Below are 25,572 nucleotides of genomic sequence, written 5' to 3'. Positions count from 1 at the left end.
TGTGCCTCTGTTTTCAACAAGTGGTTTAGCTTGTGTGCCTTCTTTTTGGTTTTACTCTCATGTTTATCATGATCTTTGTTTACAAAGAATTGGAAATATCTTGATATGTGGACAAATAAATAAAGATGAACCTTTCTCCTGAATGCAGGTATAACAAGATATACTTCCTAATGCAATATAGCAACTTGGCAAATAATCTTTCTGTTATTACAGCTGGTACTATAAAATTTACACTGAATACCACACTATGTTTCTTCTGCCAATACTGTCTATATAATATATGCCTTATTTTTTTAGCTGTTTTCCCTCAGCATAAGACAGAAACATTTGCACTGTAAGCCATTTGAATCTATATTTTTTAATATTTTTTGTAGGGGATCTCTTCAGTGCTCCTTGATGGACTTGCACTCCTTTCTTTTCTGGTCAATTAAAGCAGGTCCCACTGCACCTGTGTTATCTCTAATTTGGTGGTTAGAAAAGATTGTGAGAAAGACTCTCTGAAAGAAGACAGTTTGCCCCCTGGCAGAGGGACTTCCTGCTTTCTGCTTTGGTCCATCAGTCACAGAGCTTAAGCACCAAAATCTCTCAGGTGCCCTTGAGCTTCATGTGCTGAGTTGGTAAGGGGCTTCTCAGATGAGAATGTTTCAGTCATTTAGAAGCCACTTCTTACATGAGCAGTAGTATTTTTATCTCAGTAAACCCCATTCATTGATGGCACCACAAGTCACAGTCAAAAGTCCAGGCAGGGAAGCAAAATAAGAGATCTCAACAGAGATTTAGTCTTACTGACCTATATACAATATGTGTTCACAGTACTGTGTACAGTACCACATTGACATACAATCTTCTCTCACTGGAGGCACTGTTTGTGCACTTCTCAGCTTATTCAGCCATTTGATTTGTCTCAGGTTATAGAAAAGGAGGAGCTCTTCCTCCCTGCAGCAGCCAAATGCCTTCCATACACTCTCACTTCAGCACTTTTTAAACCATTTCTCATAAGGAAATAATAAAAAGTCTTGGTCTTTCACAAGCAGAAGACAACCCAAAAAGAGATCACCCAGCTTTTCTACAGAGCAGTGCATATGTCCCCTCCCCATACAGATGACCTTTATTCTACCTGAAATGCAAGCACCTAAGTTAGATGCTCAATCAGCCTAAACTTCTTTTACAGACGAGGCAGAGGAAGAGTGTTTCCAGGAAATGGTTTGAGGATTTTTTTGATAGCTTGAATGACATCTACTGGGCAACTGTACTTCCACTTGGTTATCTCATACTTCGTGAAATTAGGCTGGTTGCAGGTCTAATAATCTCCTTAGAGATGGACTGAATCTTCCTTGTGTGTGTCAATCTCCAAATAAAACTTTCATAAAGTTACAAACAGTTCAAGTAATACTTTTAAAAGTAATAAGACCACTGTGGGTTTTTTCCTGTTCATCATGTGAGAAAAGTAATGTTTTATATGATATAGCTCACAGGTTTTAAAAGAAAAGTAGCATGGTGGTTGGCTCACACCATATAATGAAAATTGCCTCTCATGCAAAAACTAAAGTGCCCTCCTCTAGCATGGAATTCTTGCATGCTGTGATTGTAGCTCTGTAGAATAAAACCGTGTAAATCATGAATTCTATGACTAATGTATCCAGACTTACACTGGTAGACCTTTCTTTTTGTTTCAGGATTTCAAATGCATTTAAATCATGGAATCATAGAATAAGAATATGCTGAGTTGGAAGGGATACATCAGGATCATCGAGTCCAACTCCTGTACATTAACAGCTTTTACTTGTCCATGTAAGTAACATTCCTTGATATCACCATTATCACTGCTTTTGACAAGCAGTATTCTCTGTCCCTGAACATTCATTTTTGTGCAAAAGTTTTGAGAGCCTCCTGTACCTCAGTATGGGACCACAATGCTCAGACTGAGGCCTTCATACCCTAAGTAGACTGACGAAACAGAGCTGCATTAGAGATGCCTGGTACTCTTTATAGATCTCCTTTTTGACTTTCTTTCTTTTACTATTACTGTAAAAAAACCAAATCCATCGTTGATATAGCTGCTCTGAAGGCAGTGAAGTTACTTCACGGATGAATGTGACCCATTTTATGCTTTTCAAGAACCTAACAAACAATAAATGTCACATCCCCATCACAGCTCTGATGCTGTTCAGAGGACAGATGTACAATACCTCTTTGTCTTCCTCCTGCTCGTAACGAGCAGTGTAGGTCATCTGCATCATTAACATTTGCAGCTGATGCATTGGTGTAGCCTGTACACACTTCTTGGAGCTGCATAGACCTTCTCATTGTTTTCAGAACCTTGATTTTTCGTACTATTATCATCATCCAAATGTATTTAAGGATGAAACTATTAGAAACACAATTGGTGAATTAATGTCATGAGGGCTGCTGCTGGCAGCTCATCAATTTTTGATATGCCACTCAGACAAATGAAACATAAGCCACCCAGAACAAGGGGACCTTTTGACACTTCAAAGGAAACCCCTATGGGTGGTTTCCTCTTGAAGCTGCACTAAACTGGCTCAATCTCCTCAGCTGGAAGCTGCCAATGTCTCATTAACCCCTAAACAGGCCCTGCATGAGCTTTTCTTTTCAGCTATAATTATGCCATGCACTCCTGTTATGCTGTACTGAATTGCAACACTGTCACCAGCACATTATAAACATCCACCCTAATTGAAAAGCAGATTAGACTCGTGTTAATTAGAGAAAAAGCCCGCCCACTTGCATGCATTATGATTGCCTCTTAAATACTGAGGATGTTGAAATCCCTCAGAAAGACAAGGCAGACTTAATTGCAATAACCTGCAAATTAAGTTTAATTTACTTTAAATTTACCGGTTTAGCAGGCTCATTTGATGGTGTTAATGTTCTAGCAAATTAATTATCTGAATTAGTCATGCCTGGTGGAGTTTTGCAGCAGAATACATTGTACAGTGGCCTATTAATAACAGACAAACAGGACAGGATTAATGAGAGGCTTATGCTAAAGTTGGTTTTTTTTTTTTAAAAACGAGGATCTTTCATGATTTCAAATATAATCACCCAAGTGCAAATACAGACACAGAATATAAACAAAGTGAAATTTATTACACTCTATGGCATGCCATCTAGGAGAAACAGTAAAACATTACCAGTGAAATATTTGATAGAAAGAAGCTTCTTCTATGCACTCAAGTAGATCACTTCTCACAGCAAACCATTTCCCATTATCTGGTATGTCTCTATGAGACTTCAAATACCTAAGTGCTTTCGAGAGTACTTGTACTATAGAGAGAGAGCTGATAAATAAATTACAAATAACATCTCATACGTTAATTCCATAGTCCACTTTGTGGCTTATGAGGCAGTAGAATTGCTTTTTTGTATTCCATTGCTAACCACTGTCTGCTCCAGTTTAAAAAAAAAAAAAGAAGCAAAAAAAAATAAAATGAAAAATACCTTCCCCAGAGATATAGCTGCAAGTGAACTGCTAAAAGAAGCATCCTTACTTGCCTCTGCTCCTTATAAAAATAAAAGTTGAAAAAAACATCTTCTAATAGCCTTTGGAACAGCTCTCAAAATAAAGATATAATTGGCTTTGTAAACATTGTCAAAGTACAATCATTCACCCTGCAGAAAGTGTTGTCTGACACTGTGTGAGAAACAAAGATAGCAGTGACAAATACCCTTTTTTAGCTGGTCTTGATCATGAAAGTTTAGTCTGATTATGTGCTAAGTGTTGCCTCTTCCATTAGGGTCCACGGCCATCCCAAATTTAATGAGGTATATTAAATTCAAGTCTGTCTCCCTCTGGATGACAGGAAAAGCCTATGGGAGCACAGAAGATAATCCTCGATGAGTGTGAACTGAATGTGATTGAATATAAAGCTCTGTATTATTGATTGGAATGTGTATGTTAAAGCCATTGGTCACTGAGAGTAGCTGTGTCTGGTGCTGCTTTCAAAGGACTCTCAGGCTGGTGTGCAGTGCCCAGTGAAAATGCCCAAATTTACATTATTCTTGCATACAGTGTAAAGCCTGGAAAATAAAAGTGCCACCCCTTGAAAAGAAAGACTGAACAATGTGTTCCTTAAAAACAGATTATCTCATTAAAGAATGAAAGGTCTGGTAAGAGAAAAAAATATGCATAGTTGCTTTATGGGATATATTTTAATTTTTGAGGAAAAAAAATAAAATTAAAAAAATGGTTTCAATATATTTTTGGTATTGTACTAATATATCATGTATACCCTTTCTGCTTTTCTTATTATTTCTTCCTCTCTCTCAGATAAAATTACAGTTTGAAGTACTAAATGAAACTGGCACAAAAGCAGCCATTATTAAAACAGGGCTGAAAAACGAAAAAAAAAAGGAAAGAATTCTGCTTTAAAAAGCATGTACAGGAAGGGTTGAGATGACTTCAGTAAGAACCCGTAGGGAATGCAAACTACAGAATGAAGGAAATGGATTCCTGTGACACATAAACAAAAGGCAAATGACTAATATATTTACATACAACATGTGGTGTATTCATTGCCCACCATGGTGACAGAATTGTTTATTTCATTTATAATTTATACAGCAAAACCTTATTATATGTGTAACTAATTTGCCTGATGATAATATGCAGTAGGAGATTAGGTTTCCATTATATTCTATCATTAAGAACAAAAGATTTTCATTTGTTGGTTAATTTTTTCTTAGTTGCCGTCCCACAGAACACACCCTATACACAAGTATATTTCTGTTAAATCATTATGATGCTAAGCTAAGTAGAAAGCAGTGAGGAACTTCTGGAAAAAAGATTCCGATAAAATCCCTCACAGACAAATCCACCTTTGCTTCTGGAATTTCCTATGATATCAGAAATAACAGTCTACAAGGAACCCCTCACAGGTGAGGTGCATGTAGCGAAAAAAAAAAAAAAGAAATAGAATAAATATAGGCTCCAGAAAAGGTTTCCTCTGAGAGAAGAGAAAAAATAATCAAACATTTTAGCAGAAGCAGCATTAGGATATGTGACTAGACAGTCCATCTCAGACTACAGGGAGCGGGTGGGTGGGTAGGCAGTGATGAGGGAATTATCTTGATGTATTTTCCACTGTGGCACATGAGACAGTGCAATTCTCTGAAAGGAATTGCTAGCACCAAGCCAGTAATTCCCCTCTGTGGTATTACAAAGTGTGTGTATTACAAAGAGGGAAGGGAGTATGTGGGAGAGGAACCTGCGAAGTGCTGTGGGTGTTTCCAACACTGTGAAGCATGTGGATTGAATTAATTGAATTGATGAATTGAATTAATGCAAACATGCTTACCAAAGCATGAATGCTGTGTCAGAAACATGCATATGTGTGCATGTGTTCAATGTGTGCTTTTTTAGCTTTCAGAGACAACTGAAAAACCCAACTCTAATAGATTTGTTTGGCTGTGTACTTGCTTAATCCTTTGCAAGTCTAGTTTGCATCTCATAGTGAAATCAGCCTATTGCTGAAAAGGAGAAAAACACTCTCAAAAAAAGGGGGATATTTTCCTGTTTAACTCAGAGCTCTAAAGCACCTTCTAAAATAGCAGGTCATACCATTTCAGTGTAAAAATCTGTGCAAAGATGTCATAGTTTCTACAGAGTGTGCTAATACAAGAACTTTTTTTGGATGAAGTGACACTCAGTGTTGTGGGTATACATAAAAAACCTGAAACATTTGCAACCTAAATTAAGGTATTGCAAAAATATCTCCTTGTGGACACCCTGCTAGTCATCATAGTTTGTTAACCCATGAATACAGACAAGTCTGAAAGTTCAGGGGGCAGTTGAAAAAGTGCATCTCAGCAAGCAGAGAGTGAGCAGGTAATGGACACTGGCTGTTTTCAGGAAGAGTAGCAAGAACATGCAACGATATAGTCTGGGGACCAGCCATTTGGGCAGCAGTTTAGCAGAGGAAGACAGCAAAGACTCGTGTTCTGGTGGACACAAAGTTGACCATAAACCATCAAAATCTGCTTGCAGGAAAGATGGTGAGAGGAAGATGGAGCCAGACTCTTTTCAGTGATGCCTAGTAACAAGAGGCAATGGCCTCAAAATGAAACACAGGAATTTCCATTTAACCTTAAGAGACAATATCAGATTGCCCACCGAGTTGTGGAGACATCATTTTTCAAAATGTCAAATACAAAAATATGTTCCTGGGCAACTTACTCTTGTTCTCCTTGGGCAGAGGTGAATTGGACTAGGTGGTAGAGAAAGAAGCCATTAGAGAAGGCTATCAGAAATATCCAGCTGAGATATTTAAGGGTATCATGTTCATAGGATTTTGTCCTATGAAAGTTTTGTTTCTCTTTTCATTGCCACTACAGTTTAACACCTGCACTGGAAGTCTTATGAAATAAGATATTTCCAGGGAAAATCTGACTGCATTGTTTTCCTCAAAATATCAAGTGAAATTAAACTTCAGCACAAGTCAAAGAGTTGAATGTGTTTCCTTAAAAAATGTTAATCTATGTATTTAATTTTAGTATATCAGCTGCCTTTGAAACTAATCAAATAAAAATGGAAGAAGTGAATGAAACTGGTTTTGTCCTAGATTTTCTTCAAATCTTAATTCCCAATAAGGCACCACTCCTACAGCTTTCTAAAGGACCAGTGCTATTAGCCTGATCACAGAAATATGCTAAAGTGACAGTGTTGCTGGTTCCAGTGGTTTGAGCGTGGAGTATAAGCCTGAACATAGATGGTGTGAGTTCAAACACTCTTGCAAAACCTGTACATGTGTACCTGTACAGTGGAGATGCGCACTGACCCTTGTGAGAGAGCAGCAGTGAATATTCAGCACTCTGAGTATCAAGGGATAGGGGAGCCTTAGCTGAGTTTTGGAGATGATTTGCTTATGTGCATGGATTAAAAATGCTTGGGCATTCAGATTGTAGTCTTCAACTGCAGTTGAGTAAGTCCCTATTCATGTTAAGGCTGTTTCAATAATATGCAGCATGTGCACTTTATTAGCAATCCATTAACAATTCTAATACCCAATGAGGCTACATGTTTGCTGGAACATGGTAGGGTTATGTAGGACTGTTATCTCTGCAGATTTATTTACTTTACTTTACTTTTATTTTAGGGCTGGAAAAGACCTAAAATTTGCAAAAAGTATGGACAGGCTTCTTTTGCCAGACAAATTGAGTCTATGAAGTATTAAGAAAAGAAGGACTTAAGGACGTCACATCAGATCTTTTTCAGTGTTGTAAGCTTGCAGCCTAAGTTTCCTGCTTGGGTAATAGCAAAAAGGCAGTTTCCTCCAGGAGATGCTTCAGAGCACATAATTATGACTGTATCAGTCAAATACACCTGAAACTAAATACCTAAAGGCAATATTAACATACCATCTGCTATTTTAGGTGGGACTGGAAAAACTTTTCCAGGAGGTGACATAAGACTATTTGCATGGTTAATGAAAAGAGACTATTTTATGCACTGTTACCCTTTGTACTCTGTCAGAAGATGAGGAAATCACCAGTTTTGAAAACAATCTTTTTTTTAACATTTCAAAATAAAGCGGATGGACCATATTTTTGATGCCATGCTAGCAGATGACTGATTATTCCCTTCCTGCCTTCAACTGCATGAAAAACTTTAGCAATATCAATGTTTCTGTGACTGTGAAGGTTTTCTCCCCATTTTTATTCCATCACCCTAAACACTGGGGAAATGTACACCAAAGTCCTATCAAGACTGCAATCTAGTCCTGGGTTACTGCATTCTAGTTTTTGTGGTAGAAGCTAACAACCGCTTCAACTAAAAGGAGAACTGAGTCCAAAACACGACAAATAAAAGGAAAAAAAGACAAAAGTAAAACCCAAACCCAAAACCAAAACAAACAAAAAAACAACAGAAAAGGATTTGAGGAACCATAACAGATTGCTTGAATGAAATCCACACATGGACAGATTCTTCCCATGTAAATTGGTGAGCCTTACTGATAAGTTTGATCTAAGTGGCTTTAGGTATCCATTGTAGCTGCCAGAAAAGAGGCCAAGGTGGAAAATCCGTACTCCACTTCAGAGGGTGGTTTAATATAATAATTTCACTCTTCATGGATTTTCTGTGTACCTTGGTCAACCCAGCTAGGCACTCAAAGTTATCTGGACTTTGTATAAAGTTTGACTGTACTTTTTGCAAAGCAGGAATATACAACAGTAGTTAATTATCCTGCCTGATGACATTGTTAGTTATAATTTTTAGAAGTTAGCTGCAAGTTTTTTCAGGTTGCGGATAATCTAAACACCAGTCTCAGGTTGCCTCACACATAGAAAGAGACCATATGCATTTTTTAGTTTTTTAAACATCTATCTTTGAAGATAAACTCTATAAATAAAGATAGCTCTAGAAAGGTAGCCTTTTGATTAGTCCAACTTAGAACCTCCTGTTTTCTCCTGGTCCTTCTCCAGATGACAGTGTTCCTCATCCTCTGAATATCTTCAATTTAACTTTGTGACAGGGACCAAGCGGGGTTTAGTTGTGCCTATAACTGTCCCCACCCTGTAGGTCCTTGAAGTACAACTCAACCAACACACGAAAAACTTGCACACTTTCATCTTGGCAGTAGCAAAAAAGTGTTTTATACTGGTTTCACTATTTCAATGGTTCAGAAATTAATTCTACATCTGAGGTATGCAAATTGTGCTCATTATGAAGATGCTGAGCTGTAAGTGGCAGTCTCTGAAGAATGAGACGTAGAAACATGAGCAACATCAGCTTTCTAGAGTTTGTTCTGAGTAGTTACATCCAAAACAACAGAAAGCCACTAAATGCCTGTTTTAGCTGCCTGCCTGCCTCCTTTCCTCCTGCCCCTGTAGCTGCCAGAGCTGTACATGTATGAACTGCAATGTTGAGAGTGTTATGGTATCATGCCCATGAGGTTGCACAAGAGTCGGGTATTTTTTGTTCACTGAGTACCTGAACTCCTTGGCTGTGGTAGATTAGCATAGCTCAGGTGACTTCAACAGAGCTCTTCTGCTTTATGTCAGTATATAATGTCTGTATTCATTTAGTCTCTCCTGGAAAGATTTGAAACTAACTTGAAGCAAATAAAGAAGTGATTTCTCTTTCTGTCCATTGTTGCTAATTTAGAAACAATGCAACCTGTAGGAAATTGTAGGGCTTTCAGCTGTAGTGTGTGTCCTTATTGTATTAAGTCTGTGGTCATATTGGAGCTCCAAAAATTTGAGTTCCCAGCTAAAAGAAAAGAACCTAAAATAAAAAATATTTGGCATTCAGAAGCAACATCGGATTTATATTTGGTGTAAGTGGCAAGGCCACAGGGCACAGCTGAGCCCCTCAGCCACAGTGGGGGCACCTCGGGGAAAATGTATTTTTAAAAAGCAAAAAAAATGCCACGTGTGCAGAGAAAGAGGGAAATAAGTGAGAAACAGCATTGCAAACACTTGAGGGTTTTTCTGGCAGAGGAGTGGGAGGAGGATGAGGTGCTCCAGGTGTCCGAGCAGATATTTCCCTGCAGCTTGTGGAGGAGTTAACACCAGAACATCTACTACACTCCCAGGGCAGTGGAGAACCCCATGCTGGAGCAGGGGAATATTTCATCAAGGAACTGAAGAAATATTCTCTGGAATAGCTCACATAGGGAACCAGGTTTATCCCAAAGGAATGCAGCCCCTGTGGAGCCCATGCTGGAGCAGTTCTTGAAGATGTGTAGCCCATAGAGAGGACCCATGCTGGAGCAGGGGAAAAGCATATGGAGGAAGGAATAGCATGGAGGGACTGTTATGGATTGATTTCAACCCTCACTCCCCATCAGGGAGGGGGTACAGGAGCTGGGGCACTGAAACTGAGCATAAGAAAAAAAGGGAGTGGAAGAGAGGTGGTATATAATTTTTGGCTTTGCTCCTCACTACCCAGATCTATTTTAAATGTCTAGAAATTAATTTTCCCAAAATCAAATGTGTCTTACCTGTGATTGTAATTGGTAACTGTTCTGCCTGTATTTATCTCAACCCACAAGCTTTTTTATCCTGTTTCCTCCCTGCACCTTGTTTGGGAGATGTGGTAAGTGAGCAGCTGGGTGGGAGTTTGAACCTTAACCAAGGTTAATGTACTGTGCTACTCTACTGTAAGACATATTTGACAACTTTCTTTTTTGTTAAATGATCTCTAAGTCTCCCTAATTCAAAATTTTACATTGAAATAGCACTGAACCATTTCTATTAATTTATTTATCTACTTACTTTTGATGGACAGTAAATTTGTTAAAAAATTCCCTTTGGGAAGGACTTGAAGTATTAAAAAATCTAGGTCAAGTTTATAGTTTAAGAAGAGAAATAAGGATTACATTTTGATAATGTTTTAAAATACTATTTTGATACTTTGAAAGCAAATATTTGATCATTTTGGTTCCAAATTTTTCATTTTTCTTAAAAAGTGGCCTTTGATTTAGAAAAAGAAAACAAATATTTATATCCTCTTCAGTATCATTGTATATCTTAGAAGACCTCTGTTAATGCTGAAAATTATTTTGAAGTTTAATCTAAATAAATTTTTGAAGTGTTTTTTCCCCTCTAAAACTAGGAAATTAATTATTCCTTGTATCATGTTATAGGGGATGGGGGGTTGTTTTGGGTTGGTTTGGTTTTCCCCAAATTCCCCTTTGAATACAGGTGTCAATCCAAAGTATCTTTTATCCACTTTGTTTTGGGACTGTTCTCAAGTGTAGCACTGACTGTAAATTGTTTCCCTACTCTCATAGATGCTAATCTTAGTTCCCTGAACACTTCAATTTTAAGTTTTTTTGTTGAGAAATAACTTGCAAACTTCCCACTTCAAACTTCCACTTCCTGTTAATGGTCATATGTCTATTCTGGCACTAGTCTTTGACTGGTAACTGCAATCCTTAATTTAGATGGTGTAGTGAGAAAAGTATTTGCAAGAAATCTGATGTTTTGTATTTTATGAGTAATTTGACTGCTATTTTCTTGAAATTCTTAAAAAAATCTTAATGTCCTACCTTCATGAGGCAGCATGAGAATTCAGTTTACATTTCAAAAGAAAAAAACCAGCCTTAGCTATAAAGCTTATGAAGAAAATCTCAAAAATTAAAAGTAAATTGACTCTACCTTTGGCAAATGATTGTCTTAAATCTCAAAGCTATAGTTCAATCTTATTTTATTCTTAATTTTTCATTCTCTTGATCCAACAAGTATCGCCCTGCCAAGGGTTCATGAATATTCTAATTTTATGGGAAAATGTTATGTATCTTTGTTTTCTTTTCAGATTGACTTCTTTTATATGATCTTATTGCCCACCAGGCATATAAATGCCTAGGTACCAGAGAAGCCAAGGAAGTTTCCTTACATAGATAAAGCTTAACTGAGAAAGTGGCAAAACTCTTTTACCATGGTTAATGTTCCCTGCTCAGTCCACACGGCAATTTTGGCCCATGGTGAAACAGCAGGAGAAGCATGAGCTGCAAATGTAACCCCTGCAGGAGACACATGGGGCTCCGTAATCCAAAGGTGGCATTAGCCTCAGTGGTTGTGCTCTACACTGCTGAGTAAATATACCACCCTCTCCTCTGGCCAGGTAAACCTCCTCCATTTCACTACAAACTATGGGCTGGAGCTCCATGTGGGAATGGTAGAAAGAGGAGTAAATTGAATTCTTCAATAGACATGATAAAAGCGATTTTGGTGCTTGGAATGGAGTATCAGGAGATCAGTCTTGATCTGGCATTGACTTGTTCTATGAGTGCTGAGCTTTTCTGAAAGCTTTTTCTTTAGATGCTTCTTTCTTTACCCTTAATGAAGACAAATGTTCTCCAATGCAAAAATCCTCCTATAAGGCAGCATTAAGGACTGATAGGTCAAACATTCACTTGTAAGTGATTTATGCATTGGACATTTTCCTATTGCAAGCAATGTCAAGAGCACTAAAATCTCTGTATGCTTCCTATTGTGCCAGAGTAGTGACTTTGGATGTAAAAACATGGACTTTAAATAAGTGTGTACAAGTTATATCTATTTCAAATGAGAAAATGCACAAGTGATGAAAATAGAGGCAGATAAATATTCAGGCTCCTTTATATATGGGATTGCATTATATATTGACAAATGGATAAAAGAGACCTGGCTGTCCTGGGGGTTCCTAATGAGATATGGACTCCTTTACATTTAGGTCACCCTTGCGAATCCCAGCAAGGTCAGGAACCAACAAAATATAGCCTGAATTGGCAACGGCAGTCCAGTTCCTTACTGCCAGATGTTCAGATAATAAAAGTAACTACAATGACTGGCAGCATACTATAGTCTTGTCAGAGAATCCAAATTAGCTTCCTCACCGGCTACTGAGAGCCCATGGCCTCTCATGAAGCAGCTCCTTCAAAAGCTGGTCTGAAACATTTGAGGAAGTTCCAGAATAGCTTCTTGTGCTGTATCCCTTCTGCAGATGTAGAAAAGACTCCCCTTTCTACAACTATCCATTAAAAACTAATTTAATTTCCATCGCAGAGTTAAAACAACAAGAACATACAGCAATTTGTGCTAGCATTGACCATGAGAGGGAATAAGCAGCTAATACATCACTCTTTTCATCTGGGATTTGTTGTTCATCATAATTCAGTGTGTAATGGTAAACCAACACCTCACTATTCAGAGTTTATTTGCTGTGATATTGCCTGAATATCAGAGGCTCCTTCCGGTGGACTAATCAGCCCTCTTTATCAGATGCAACTGTATATTCATGATCCTGTTGGGACAGATAGGTTCTCTACAGTTTGATAATAAAAATATGTGCTAATGAGTCTCCTTGCTCTTGATTTCTTACATGAAGAAAGAGGAAGAGTGGGGATTATTTACCCACAGGTAAAGTAAAAAACTATAAAGGTAAAAGGACTTTCCATGCAATATACTGCTCAAATGTAATAATCCCTGAGATGCTTATTTTAGTAAATGAATCAGTCACACTGTGCCAAGGAAGGGAGCCATCTATTACCGTGCTGTAAATGTTAAAGACCCTATTTAGAGCCTTTATCTCTGGACAAAACAGAGTCATTTTTGCTGATATTTGTACGACAATAATAATGGTACCTCACTAAGTTGTGAGTAGTTGTTACAATTGCAGTTTGCCCAATTCATTTTCAGTGGTCATCAGGGAAATTCATCTAAAACAACCAAAAAAACATAGATATGTTTGCATCATATTAATAAGAAGAGAAAGCAAGCTAGCTGCCAATTGGCAGCAGAGTATGTTTTGGTGGTTTGATAAGGATACTAAAGAGTTTATGATGTGACAGATGTTTCACTACACTATTGTGAAATGAATAGATTATGAGAAGTAATTAGATGTACATTGGAATCAATGCTGTTATCATCGAGGCCTTCAGGCGATGCAATAGATGAGAGTCATGGCAGCAGGTGGTCCAATGGCTCCGAGACAGGAAGACACACCGCAGGAGACTGAGTGACAGGTTTCACAGATCCAGGGGGTGAGAGATCTGAGCTATTGCCTGCATTTGTAATCTTTACTCATGTATAAATAATAACAACTACACTATTGACTTCATATGCTATGTCATACCCTCTGCTACCCCCTACACACACATACACGCACATATACAAACACACACACGTATGCACACATATTCTGCAACTTTTCCCCTCAGTTAAAGCTATTCTTTTATTTTCACATTAAAAAAATAAAAAATCATCCCTTTGATTCCAGTGCCAACTCAATGTTCTTTGATGAAAACGCTTAAACAGAAAACCTGGCAACAGCTTTGGATACAGTGGGGTGTATTGTGTGCCTAGTGCAGAAATGTATATGCACTTTCCATGGAAAACTTAACAGAAAGTGAGGTTCAAAAGGCACAGTTCTCATTATGCTGCTCTTTTTCAAGCTTTTCCTTATTTTCTTTTTTCATACAGCAGGTCTCAAACAAGGAATCACCAGTATCATGTGTGAATTGCCTTCCTAAAGGAACTAGCAATCTGAGTCATCAGGATAGATAACATACAAAATCTGCTGACTCTGGGAAGATTTGTGTCCTGACCCAGAACCTCAGCTGTTACATGTCCCCTGAGCTTCAGCCTGGAACTTCTGGGTTCTCCTGTACCAAGTGGAGTGGATAGCAATGAAGACCTAAGGTAAGTGCCACTAGCAGTCAGCCTCTGATTCCATGAACAATTCATAGTAACAGGGGGTGACTCTAGAAAGCACTTTGGTGCTGCTGCTTGTTAGTCCTGCCTGCAGGTTTTTGCAGTGAAATCTTTTATTTTGTTGTTGAGGAGAGTGATAATGTGATAAAAAGGGAATCTTGAGACATTAAAATTTATATTTCAATATTCTGAGTGTAAACAAAAATACCAAGATTTTTCTTTGAGGTGTATGAATATCAATGCATATATAGTCATATCTGTGATATGTATTTGGGTAAATAATTTGTTCTGTATGAATACCTACCATGGATGGAGATATGTGTAATTTCAGGTGGTGAAAGGGAAAGAAGGAAATCCAATGTTATGGAAAAGAATAATACTCAACCACCAGCATAACGAGATGAAGTATGATGGGTCTTGGTAAATTAGGGTATAGGGCAAAGCTGTCAAGTAGATATAGATATATAGATATATAGATATATAGATATATAGATATATAGATATATGGATATATGGATATATAGATATATAGATATATAGATATATAGATATATAGATATATAGATATATAGATATATAGATATACATTTATACATTTATACATATATATATGCATAAAGCATGAAAAAAACATGTTGGTCTAGTATTGTAATTTAAGGAAATTTGATTTAGCTCATAAAAACCCTTAAGAACACCTAATTAAGTGTCTTTACAGTGATAGTTATATTTAGACAGATTGGTCTGGGGAAAACATAGAGGTTGGGACACTGTACAAATACAAGATAATACCCTGAGATCAGAAACATATGTTTTCCCTGTGTGAAAGGGTATACAAACAATTATCCACTTATCAACAAATATCCCCTATGGCTCCTGTCTCCCAGAACCATACACAACCTTGCCATTCTACCACCAGAGAAGCAAAGAACCTGTCAAACCTATTGAGCCAACTTTCAGCCAAGGGACACCTCCACGGGGCTAACAACATTGAGGAGCAAGGTAGAAATCAAACAGAACTTGTCTGGAGTGATGGGACTGCAAAACCAAATTCCTTTTCTGAAAACCTTGGTCACTGCCTGTGCATTACCTGCTAGACTAAGTTGCTAATTTAAATAGTGAAGCCTCAAGAGGCCCGTGCAATTGGGGCAGCCAATCTATATCAGAAGAGGTGAGGAAACCTATTGCTTGGTTGATTGAATCTGACTGAGGTTCAATTTTCTGTACTGATAACCTCCTTTTTAATTCTTTTGTTCCTCTTCTTTCCAAATTATCTACACCCTCAGGTACTCTGAAAAAAATGAGATCTTACCCGGTAATATTCATGCTTTTGTTGGCCTGTCTTCAACTCTGACAGGGTGTGAGAAGCACCAATAACACCAGTGGTGTACTCAACTGCCTGTGTCAGGACTGAACCTGTCCTACTAATTCCAGAATATCGAATTCCTTTTGTATCTTTGCTCAGGAAGGGCTTGGTAACCGTGACCAAGATTGCACTTGGTGAAATAAATTGCAACTATTAAACATATTAAAAATATGCATATGTCTTCTTCAAATTGTACAGCAACATGCACTGCAAAACAGACTATCCAGAAAAGAAATGCATTATTCTTCTAAAAATGAATTCTAAGATCCTTAGTTTAGTACTCCTTAGTTTAGTACTATGACACAGGCAGTCAATATGTTACCATTTTTTTGACTTTCAAGTGTCTTGAGTATTGCCAAAAACTACATTCAGTTTCTACCATCAAGGCCACCTGGAGGTAAGTCCTCCTAATCAGATTTCATGGGTCAATGCAATGCCCCGAGAGGAGGAAATTCTGAGTGCAGCTGTCTCACTCTTCAAGCAGGAACCAAATCACTGTGGGGCATTGTCTTAACAGTATTGACATTTCCGACTTTTAAAAAGGAACCGGCTCACAGTCACCCCTGGATGTCTCTGGTGTCAATATAGAACCCAGGGGAACTGTGAGGTCTAACAGCCTTTTCCAGATTCTTTCCCTGTTCCCCTGCCTACACACTGTATAGCAGGATTAACTCTATCCCAGCCAAAACCAGTGCAGGCAGTAAGGTCACAAAGGAAAAGTCCCCTTCCCTGCACACACCAGTATCAGCCATTCAGGGATATCCTTCATGTCAACCTTCTTGCCATTTTCTCCTAGGCTGCCTTGTTCATTTGTCTCCTTTAGCTTGCCTTTGCTTGCATCTTTTTTCTCTTTGCTTCTAGACCCTGGAGCCCACCACCAAGTCATACTGCCCTTACATTCTTGTCACACCCATGTACATCTAGGAGAAGATCTGGAAGAAAAATGGCTCTGGAAACAGCAGAGAATGTCTCAGTAACTTCAGTAGCAAAACCCCTTATGTTCATACTCTACCTCAAATATTGAGATCTCTGTTGAAAATTGTATCCTTTACAAATGCTAGCAAGTGATTACACATGTATAAGAACCTACAAGGATAATCATGCAGGTGCTTTTTTTGGAAGAATGATGAGAGTCATACTTTCAGCAACAGTGCTACGTTAACTTGCAAATTATTTGGGACAGAACCTGTGTATCCCTATGTTGGTCTAAAAAGACCCTTACAAACATTGAACAATATGGGATCATAAACAGTAACAATCTTCCAAGATTAGGTCTTTCACAGTTAAGGTTCAAAGGCTCTTCCACTGTGAAAATGTTGTTGAATCATCAACCATTTGTTGAACTTCCTGACAAAGCCTCTGCCTAGGGGATAAAAATCAGGTGAGGAAGAGTCTGTAGTTAACCACACAACCCTTTTTAAAATTGCTGTGTGATAAAAATTAATATGTACTTAGCTCTTCAGTAGGTTTTGCTGCAGTCCCGGCTTTCTACCATATGTGAGGCTCTTTTTGTCTTGTCACAACTCCTTTGTTTTCCAGAGGGTTTTCCTATATAATCACTTCTTTTCAAGGAGGATTATTTTATAGGCTCCTTTTGCCACAATGTCAACATTTCTAATTTGAAGGACTCGTGTCTTGTAAATGCCAAGCAAAGTGCTATGACTATTACATGTATCTAAGGCTAATTTTTTTAACATTTGTTTAAAAATCTCTGCTCCTCCATTGCATGTTTTGGCTCTACACATGAAAATGTGCACAGTCACATTCAAACACATATTTGTGTATATGATATGTACCACCAAAGACAAACAAATGGCATTAATTTGTCCAGTCTTTCACCTGTCATCAGTTTAATGGCTAAGCCTATTTTCATGGTAGCACTGAAAGAATAGGACTCAGTATTTGAAACCCACTGTGGGAGCCTGACACTGGCAATGCAGGGATATGTCAGTGATGTCAGTGCAGAGCATATCAAGCACAGGGTCACTGCTATCACTGGTATCTCCTTGGACAAATTTTCTTGTACAGTTTCACTTTCCCCTTCTGTCCTTCAGATAGAGAGCAGTCATGGAGAAATAATGTATTTCTACAAACCCCATAATACTCAAAAATCAGACAGGGTTGTAAGAATATTTATTTGATGCAAAAGATGCAGTAAATGTTGAATGAAGGTGTTCAGAGTGTCTGACACATATAGAAAGTGATTGATTATTTGCATATCACTGTGATTCACCACATTTTTTCCTGGGATAAATAATATTTTCTGATCTGAACTACTCACAGATAGAAAAGACAGAAGACATCTAAACTTCAATATTTAATTCTGCTCTGGAGCTTAGGCTACAAAAAGATGTATGCTGGACAGTTCACATACCACTGCCTGGAAATGCCTTCTATACTCCAGCAAATCTGTTTTGCTTGAATAGCTCACCTTCCCCAATCTTATGTAAACCCAAAAGTAAATAAAAAAAAAAAAAAGAAGAAGCTTCTTTTTTTTTTTTTTTTTTTTAACATGCTTGTCTTATAGTCTGATTACTAGGAAGAATCAGAAAGCCAAGGAGGATGCTCAAAGATTCCTCGTGGACTAATGCAACTTAACTTTTATACTTAATGAGTGCATGTCCACAGATTTGTTGAGTTACCCAAGCAGTACCTAACTGACTAGGAGCTCGTCTAAAGGAAGTAATGGAGAAAAAGATATTTTAAGAAATTTATGTATTCAACAAATAGGAAACCCCAAAAACATTGGGTTGGCATTCCTTAGTTTCCTGAAAGACCAAGAACATTGCTGAATCTGTAGACTTACTGTGGTTGTAGTTTTTTCTGTTTTTTACCTTTGATGACCTATACATAAAGAGCTACTTCTTGTCTGGTGCTAAATGTAATGACAAGGAATAAGCTGTCCTCTAATTGCAAGACTGATTTTCCCACAATTTCAGGGTAAGCCTATTGTCGGTGTTCAGTTGCAAGTAAAAATTTGCTCTGCAAACTTATTAATGGAAAATGAAGTATAACTAGCTTATACAACAAAAATATTTTGGAATTTCAAAGGAAAATGAACTATATTTTACTTAAATAAATGAACCACAGAATAATATTAATGAAAGATGAGCTACAACTGGGTATGTCTGCAGCTACTAAAAAGGTATCATATCTAATATTGATGCTTGTCAATGACAGAACTTATCTTGCTCTCTGCTAATACCTGAGATCAAATAGAAAGTAATTCACCCTGCTTTTCTGATTTTGAATTTATTGAAAAAATATCAATCTACCTATGGAACTATATAACATATTAAGCTAGTCATTTTAAGAGTGGAGTAACTCATCTGAAATCAATGGAGTCAAACTGGTGTAAATGAAGTGGGGATAAACCCATGCACAAAGAGTTAAAGTCAGTGGTAAGTACCAGAATATACCCTTGGAGGGTGAACATTTAGAGACTAATAATTTTACTCCATAATATGAAATAATGTTTCATAATGCTCTTAATTCTCTCCTGGCATTCCATTCATCAGTGCACAGCTACAAAGCTAGGCACTTAGTTGGGATCATGTAAGTAAACATAGTAATTTCATACTTGCTTTTAATATTGGAACCACTAATAGATGCTATGTTCAAAAAGCATAAACAAACCACAAGACCTGCTAATCAAGGTAAGAGCCATATGTACAAAATAAATGGAGTCTTTCTCACCTTTGGCTTGAGAAAACAAAAAAGAAAGGGATTTCAGCAGTATTGTCTTTAATCCAATTTACTTTGGATTTAATCTCCAAAACAAGGCTGGCCTGCTAATTCCCAATTATAATGGCACATGTAATCAGAGTCCTCATTAACAAAGACTGACTATATTGTCTATTAGCAATGGAAATCTGAAATGCAAATTCAGCAAATCAAAACGTTAAATGAGCTCTACCCAAGATGCTTAGAGCTCCTGCCAGGGCAGCGCATGCTGGCCGACACCTGCCCTGAATTCTCCCTCCAGCTGAATGTTTCATTCTGTTCCAGTCTTTGCCTCCTAATTGACCTGCTTATGATCTCTGCTACAATTAACATATGCTTATTAGTAATGGCTGGTTAAAGATTTCAAACTGCCGCAGTTTACAAAGTCTAATAGAGATGGCACACCACAGGAAAGATAAGACCACTGTTTTCCTCATCAGCAGTGTCATAGTGGTTTGGTTTCATGTGATTCAAATGAGATAATTTTTCACATCCTCTGATGTCTGCAAACCCATTCTAATTGAAAATGGAAATCTGCACACAAAGTGGCTTAAGGCTCCTGGTGCACTAAATGAAAATCAGTTAGGGAATAGGAATTTTTTTCCCTGTAACCACATGCTTAGCAGAGATGGGGAAAAGATTGTTTTAGAAAGAGGGGGACAAGGAAACAAAGAGGGAGAGGGAGTAAAAAGCTAGTTTGATAACAAAAAAGAAAATTCCCTACCCCACTGTATGCTTGGTCAAATTCCTTAGTCCATTTCATAGCTGTAAATAAAGGTTTATAGACAATGAATCATCAGTTTAGAGATAATGAACTGAAGGATTTTTCTTAATACATTGAAGAAGAAAAGAATAATTCTGTCATTACCAGAGTATTGATTGCTATTATTTTTGTTCATGCTCCTTATCCAAGAAAACATTCTTAATTAAAACAAACAAACAAACCAAATCAACCAAACAACAAAACACACACACACACAAAGAAAAAAAATGACTTAAATATGCAAAAGTGGGCTCTTATTGGATGACTACTATAATACTTCACTAATATTAAGGTAATGTCATATTCCCTACACTTTCTTATATGAAAAATATCATATTAATGCTGATTTGGCAGGTCAGTCTACTTTCATTAAATTTTCCTCTCTCTTCAGTGTTTTTCCATTTTACTATCTCCAGTCTGCAGGAGCCAATGGGCAACAAATATATCTCTTCCCCCTGGTTTCATTCCAGCTTCATTAGCAATGCACTAATACTGCAATTATGTCTAATTCTCTCTCCTAACTGCATTATTATTATTTATCTAAGATTTCTTGCTGACCATATTTATTCCTATTAATTTTGTACCTTGATTTCTCTTGATAATAATGCATTCTTAAGGAGATTATTCGGTATTTCACAGTCCTTCCTTTTGTATTCTTATCTTTGATTATATAAGCCACTTATCCCTTTGAAGTCTCATACTGACAAAATCCCAGAGGGCTGGAAAGAGGGTAAGAAAATATTTGGGGCTTGTGTTTTGCTCTTATAACCACAGTCACTTCTACTTACAGACAAATGCAGTTAATATTTTTTTGTGGAGACTTTTATCCTGGTACCAAAAAAATTCAATGGCTATTTAATCTTATTTTCCTGAAAGATATTTCATAAAACTCATGTTTTGTGCTTCATTAAAAAAACATGTACTCAACAACACTTTCTTGAACCCAGGATACAGAATTGTGTAGTTGGCATGATCTACACATGCTTTGCAAGGGCATCACAGACACTCACTGCTCTGGAAAAAGCCACAGTTTGGTCAGGCAAATACAATAGACAGAAAATATTAGGTTCCAGCAAAGGTGAGGAGAACACCAGAGAGAAAATTCATGCTCAGCTGCACAGTTGACTTGTGGGCTTTATGAAAGGATCTAAAGGAACTGGAATATCATTCAGTTATTAGGAAAAAATATTATTGCAATCTATAGGAAAATGTACACATTAGAAGCAAAAAAAAAATAAACAAAGGTATCTCCTTAAGGCTGGCACTAAAATTCTTAAACTTTCTCTTTTGTGGATTTCTTTTTTTTTTTTGAGTGATGGCCCCATTGACTTTCATATTTATTCTGAAGCTAGTGAAAAGCAGCCTGAGATGTTTTCCTGTAATTGAAATGAACTAGATTGCAGTAAAAGAAAAAAATTATGTACTCCTTGAAAAGAAAATGCTCCCGCGCCTCTCGACTTCATGGACATTATTATCAGCCTTGCACTCTTTCAACAAGACTAAAACTTCTAGGACTAAATAAAGAGTTAGTATATTCAGCTGCAGAGCTCCAAAATCTTTTGCTGCCCTTGCTGTGTATGGTTATTAACTTTATAGGATGCAGACTTGATCCTGTTTATATTTAGAACTACCTTTTCCCTTTCCTTTCCATTTTCCCTGCAGCTAGAAGCATAATTAAAGCAAGAGTGGGATTTAATTTACTCAAAATTAGCTAAGTAAAAGTCATGGCTCTCACTTCAAGTGCTCTCCAAGGCTCGCTTTCTAATCAGCAGAGGGAGAAGCAGAACCAGAGTGCAGTTCAACCCATCCCAGGATGGGTATTGAAGGTAGGGAATTGGGTTGGTGTTTTCCATTTCTACTGATTGTAAAGGAAGGCTCAATTGTAACTTTCAACTGTTAATTTTAAGTAACTCCTGAAAGAATGGGTTATGATATCCCTCAGGAACATAACTTCAGTGTGTGAAAAGGGATGTAAGAGGAATAAGAATCCAGCATTTTGAATACAGTATTTGGTACAAGGAATTTCCCACTGCTGTTTCCACTGCCATCCAGCCTGGTACCACATTTCCAAAGGGATTTGTTTAAACAGTTTCCTACATTTTCTACTATCTGAAGTGAATGCTGTTCTAACTATTTTACAGCAAGGCTATGACACGTTTAAAATTAGCAATATCCTTTGATTTGATTTGATTTGATTTGATTTAGCAACACTTCCAAATGCTCAGCAGCACATTGCTGTTGGCCACGCTACTAATTTTTCAGAACAAGAAACGGAAGAGGCAATTTTACAAACTTATAGATCAGCATTCTGAATTGAGTCCTTGCCTGTGTTGTTTGGGCACCAAGAAAAAAATAAGAGGGAAAAGTGAGTGCTCAGTCTTTTCAGTACTTAGGATCAAATGAAGTACAGAATAAGATCTTATGATTGTTCATAAGTTCACAGCAAAAATAACTTTCGATTCCTATCTGTTCATTGCATTTGACACTGAGCTTTGTTAAAAGTACTTAGTCTTTATGCTGCTTTATGGTGTGAAAAGTTTTTCTGGGGTTTTAGTAATATTTTTATTGAAGCAAGTATCCCAAGCCACAGGGGAATCTGTTATTTGCATTTAATTTTCATGCAGGCATATGCTTTGAAGGATAATTTTTTAAGTTTAGTTTAAGTGAAATAAAATTAAATGCCGATTATCAGATGAGCATGAATTAAAACAGCAGGTTTCACCTTTTTCACTGTCAAAACCTTTGAAATATGAAAACAATATCACACAGATGTTGGTATATTTCCATTGATTAAAAAAAAAATAGTTGCGTAGCTGAACTCTGGCCCTTGGTCATAGTTTCTGCAATTGAATAGAGATTTAGGCATTTGACTGAAAGCAGAGTTCAGTTCCATCCTTTTTCTTCCCAAGTAACCCAAAATATGGTGTCATCAAATTTATTTTTTAAATCTTTTTAGCTATCTGCCCAACAAAAAATTTAAAGAATAAATGTCAATACTAAAAGATAATTTTTCACTCCCACACATGCCATTATATGTGGTGTTTCATGGTAACACATATGGTTCTTCCTGCAAAGAACACCAAACCTTTTTTCATTCTCTGCATAGTGGCAAATACTCTTCTATGAAATCATTCGGCTAGACCCGTGTAAACTTGGCTTATCATTCAAACTTTGCTACAGACCTTCACAGCAATCAGGGATAACTCAATTGATAGGGTCTAACCTGAAGAATTGTAAAGAAACAAAATCATGGGTGAAGTTGATGTGAAGGCAAAATACCTGCTACCTCAGAAATGCAGATGCTTAATTACTGTGAACTCCACTTGACCACTATTTTTTTTCTTTTTTCCTTTTTTTTTTAAAGAACAGAATACTTCCCAGTTTTGCAGTTTTTTGGAAAATGTGTTTCTTCTTATCATGAAACGCTTGGATACAGTGGTAATGGAAGCCCAATGGACACAAATGTGCTACTGTTCTGCAGCTGCTAATGAAGTTAGCTCTTGCACATGGAGTTACCTGTCTCTAAAGGTGCAACAGTGGTAGCAGCTATCAGGGACAGCTGAATCTGTATGGGCACTCTGGGATTTTCTCTTGTGGTTCACAGGACAAATAGTGACAACTTCTGCTCGTGTGTTCCTTCTTTCCTGATTGTGTGGGGGGTTATATGCCCGATTAAATTGCTACATTCCAAGGAAATTCATCTAATCTGTTTGCAGTAAAATTATTCCAGACTGTAAGTAAAAGTTAACATTCATTTCAATCCTTGAAAAGCATAGGCATTTAACTCCAGATGGAGCTTAACCTGCAATGCAGTCATGTTCTAACAAGTAAACCTAAGTGTGCTTTTTTAAATGAAGTTCCTCTTTGGTAGGAAGTATATTTGTGTTGTTATATACCTTACTGTTACAAAGAGCAAATTTGCTGGACATTAATGGTTAAAATTTCTTTTCAGCATGTAGAATTTCATAGATAGATTGTCATAGTTTAACTGGGACCCTACAATATGTCAAGTCAGTGCTGTGCTGCATACATGCACAAGGTTTAGAAGGTGAAAGTAATGATTGTGCTGGATATTGGATACTGAATTTTCTTATGTTCATTGATATATTTATATGTACTTTAAATGCCTAAAACAGGGGGGAAAAGAGGAAACTTTCATATTTTTTCTTTTTTCATTTTCATTTTTGCAGATGCTGTGTTACAGAATGGGGAAGAAAACAGGAGCAAGTGGATGAAAGTATCATCATCTTTTTTTCCTACCATGTAACCTAAAACTGTTCCAATGAAAATTTTTTACGACTATTTTTTAAAGGAAAAAGAAGGAACTCACTCCTGGGATTTGACTCTATGCCAAGCTCGTGCCTTGAAATAGAATTTTAAAAATAGAAAATCTTGTATATATTGTAGAATAAATGGTGCTGCTTTAATAAGAACACTTGGAATGCAAATGAACCCTGGAATCAGTGTGTGAAAATATACCCAAAATGAAAGAGAAAAGAAGAAAGCAACATAGAAGATGATTTATTTACTACCCCTCAGTTCCTAATTATAATTATTTTTGCACGGTGACGTCTTCCCCAGTCTTTTTGTTTCACACTATCATCACTAAAGTGATGAAAGGGCTGTTAAATAAATGTGTGATATTGTCTGTATTTTCAAGATTAGAGATGTTAATCATGGAGTCTTGGTAAATTCCATTTTGCCCTTCCAAAAGTTCTTTGCTTCAAAGAATTAAGTGCTTTTATTAACACAACCAAAAATTATCATCCCTCAGTCTCTCAGAGGACTTGCTTCTACAAAACCTACCAAGGCACTGGAATCTGATCTTAGCACTTTCAGGACTGAAATGTTTCCATTGCAGCAGCACCTTGCCATGCTAGGAATAGCCAGGGACCAGAGCTCTCTTGTTCCAGGCACTGTGCACACTCGTCAGAGGAGCAGCCTGTGCCTCAGTGTAGTGAGAGCCCATGTGCCATGTTCAGAGAGGAATTCATCTTTCCATAACATAAGCATCAAAAATGGATATCATGAAGTACCCTCCAGAGGTGTTTGTTTCCTTTTGTGGATTGTAATAGAAGCCTGGGGTGGTGATCTCACACAGATGGTTCTACATGTAAAGATATGTAGTTTAGGGCAGATAAATGCAGTCAAAGGGCACATTCTTCTGGCACTGTGCAAACACAGATCAGAAAGACAGTCTTGTGCTCTGAACTGAGTGCCCATCCTCTGGTGATGATGGACTCTTTTCCCTTAACCATTTCAATACTTGAAACATTCTGGGTTTGTCTTGTCAAAGTTCCAGGTCTTCTGAAGTAATATCCAAAGTACTTTCTCTACTGCGGAATAACAGTACCTAAAATATAATGGCAATAATTTCCCTAAGTGGCTTCACTCCTTTTTCTCCATGCCAAAAGTGAGACTGCTGACCCATTGCCTTGCTTGAATATTTTCCTCATTACACCCATTATTAAATGAAAATCAAATACCACTCCCACCTCTGTCTATTTTCTTATATAATAGAATGTACTCCCTCTTTTCTGTACTGCTTTGCTAAATTTATGACTAT

The 25,572-nt window shown here is 37.3% G+C and overlaps 2 long non-coding RNA genes across 3 annotated transcripts in view; one reads left to right on the top strand and one right to left on the bottom strand.

Moving 5' to 3' along the window:
• The window catches only part of LOC113459350 (uncharacterized), a 179,523-nt gene that overhangs the window by 118,119 nt on the left and 35,832 nt on the right, over window positions 1-25,572 (bottom strand). The gene's annotated exons all lie outside the window — the stretch shown is intronic.
• LOC113459349 (uncharacterized) lies at window positions 1,677-25,495 on the top strand. The gene is made up of 3 exons (XR_012579063.1): window positions 1,677-1,791; window positions 13,927-14,145; window positions 24,197-25,495. It is a non-coding gene; the product is annotated as an uncharacterized LOC113459349 (long non-coding RNA).

The sequence above is a fragment of the Zonotrichia albicollis genome, chromosome 2 (genome assembly GCF_047830755.1).
Source record: "Zonotrichia albicollis isolate bZonAlb1 chromosome 2, bZonAlb1.hap1, whole genome shotgun sequence".
Taxonomy (NCBI): Eukaryota; Metazoa; Chordata; class Aves; order Passeriformes; family Passerellidae; genus Zonotrichia; species Zonotrichia albicollis.
Note: the sequence above shows the minus strand (reverse complement) of the source record. Positions and strands in the feature narration are given on the sequence as shown.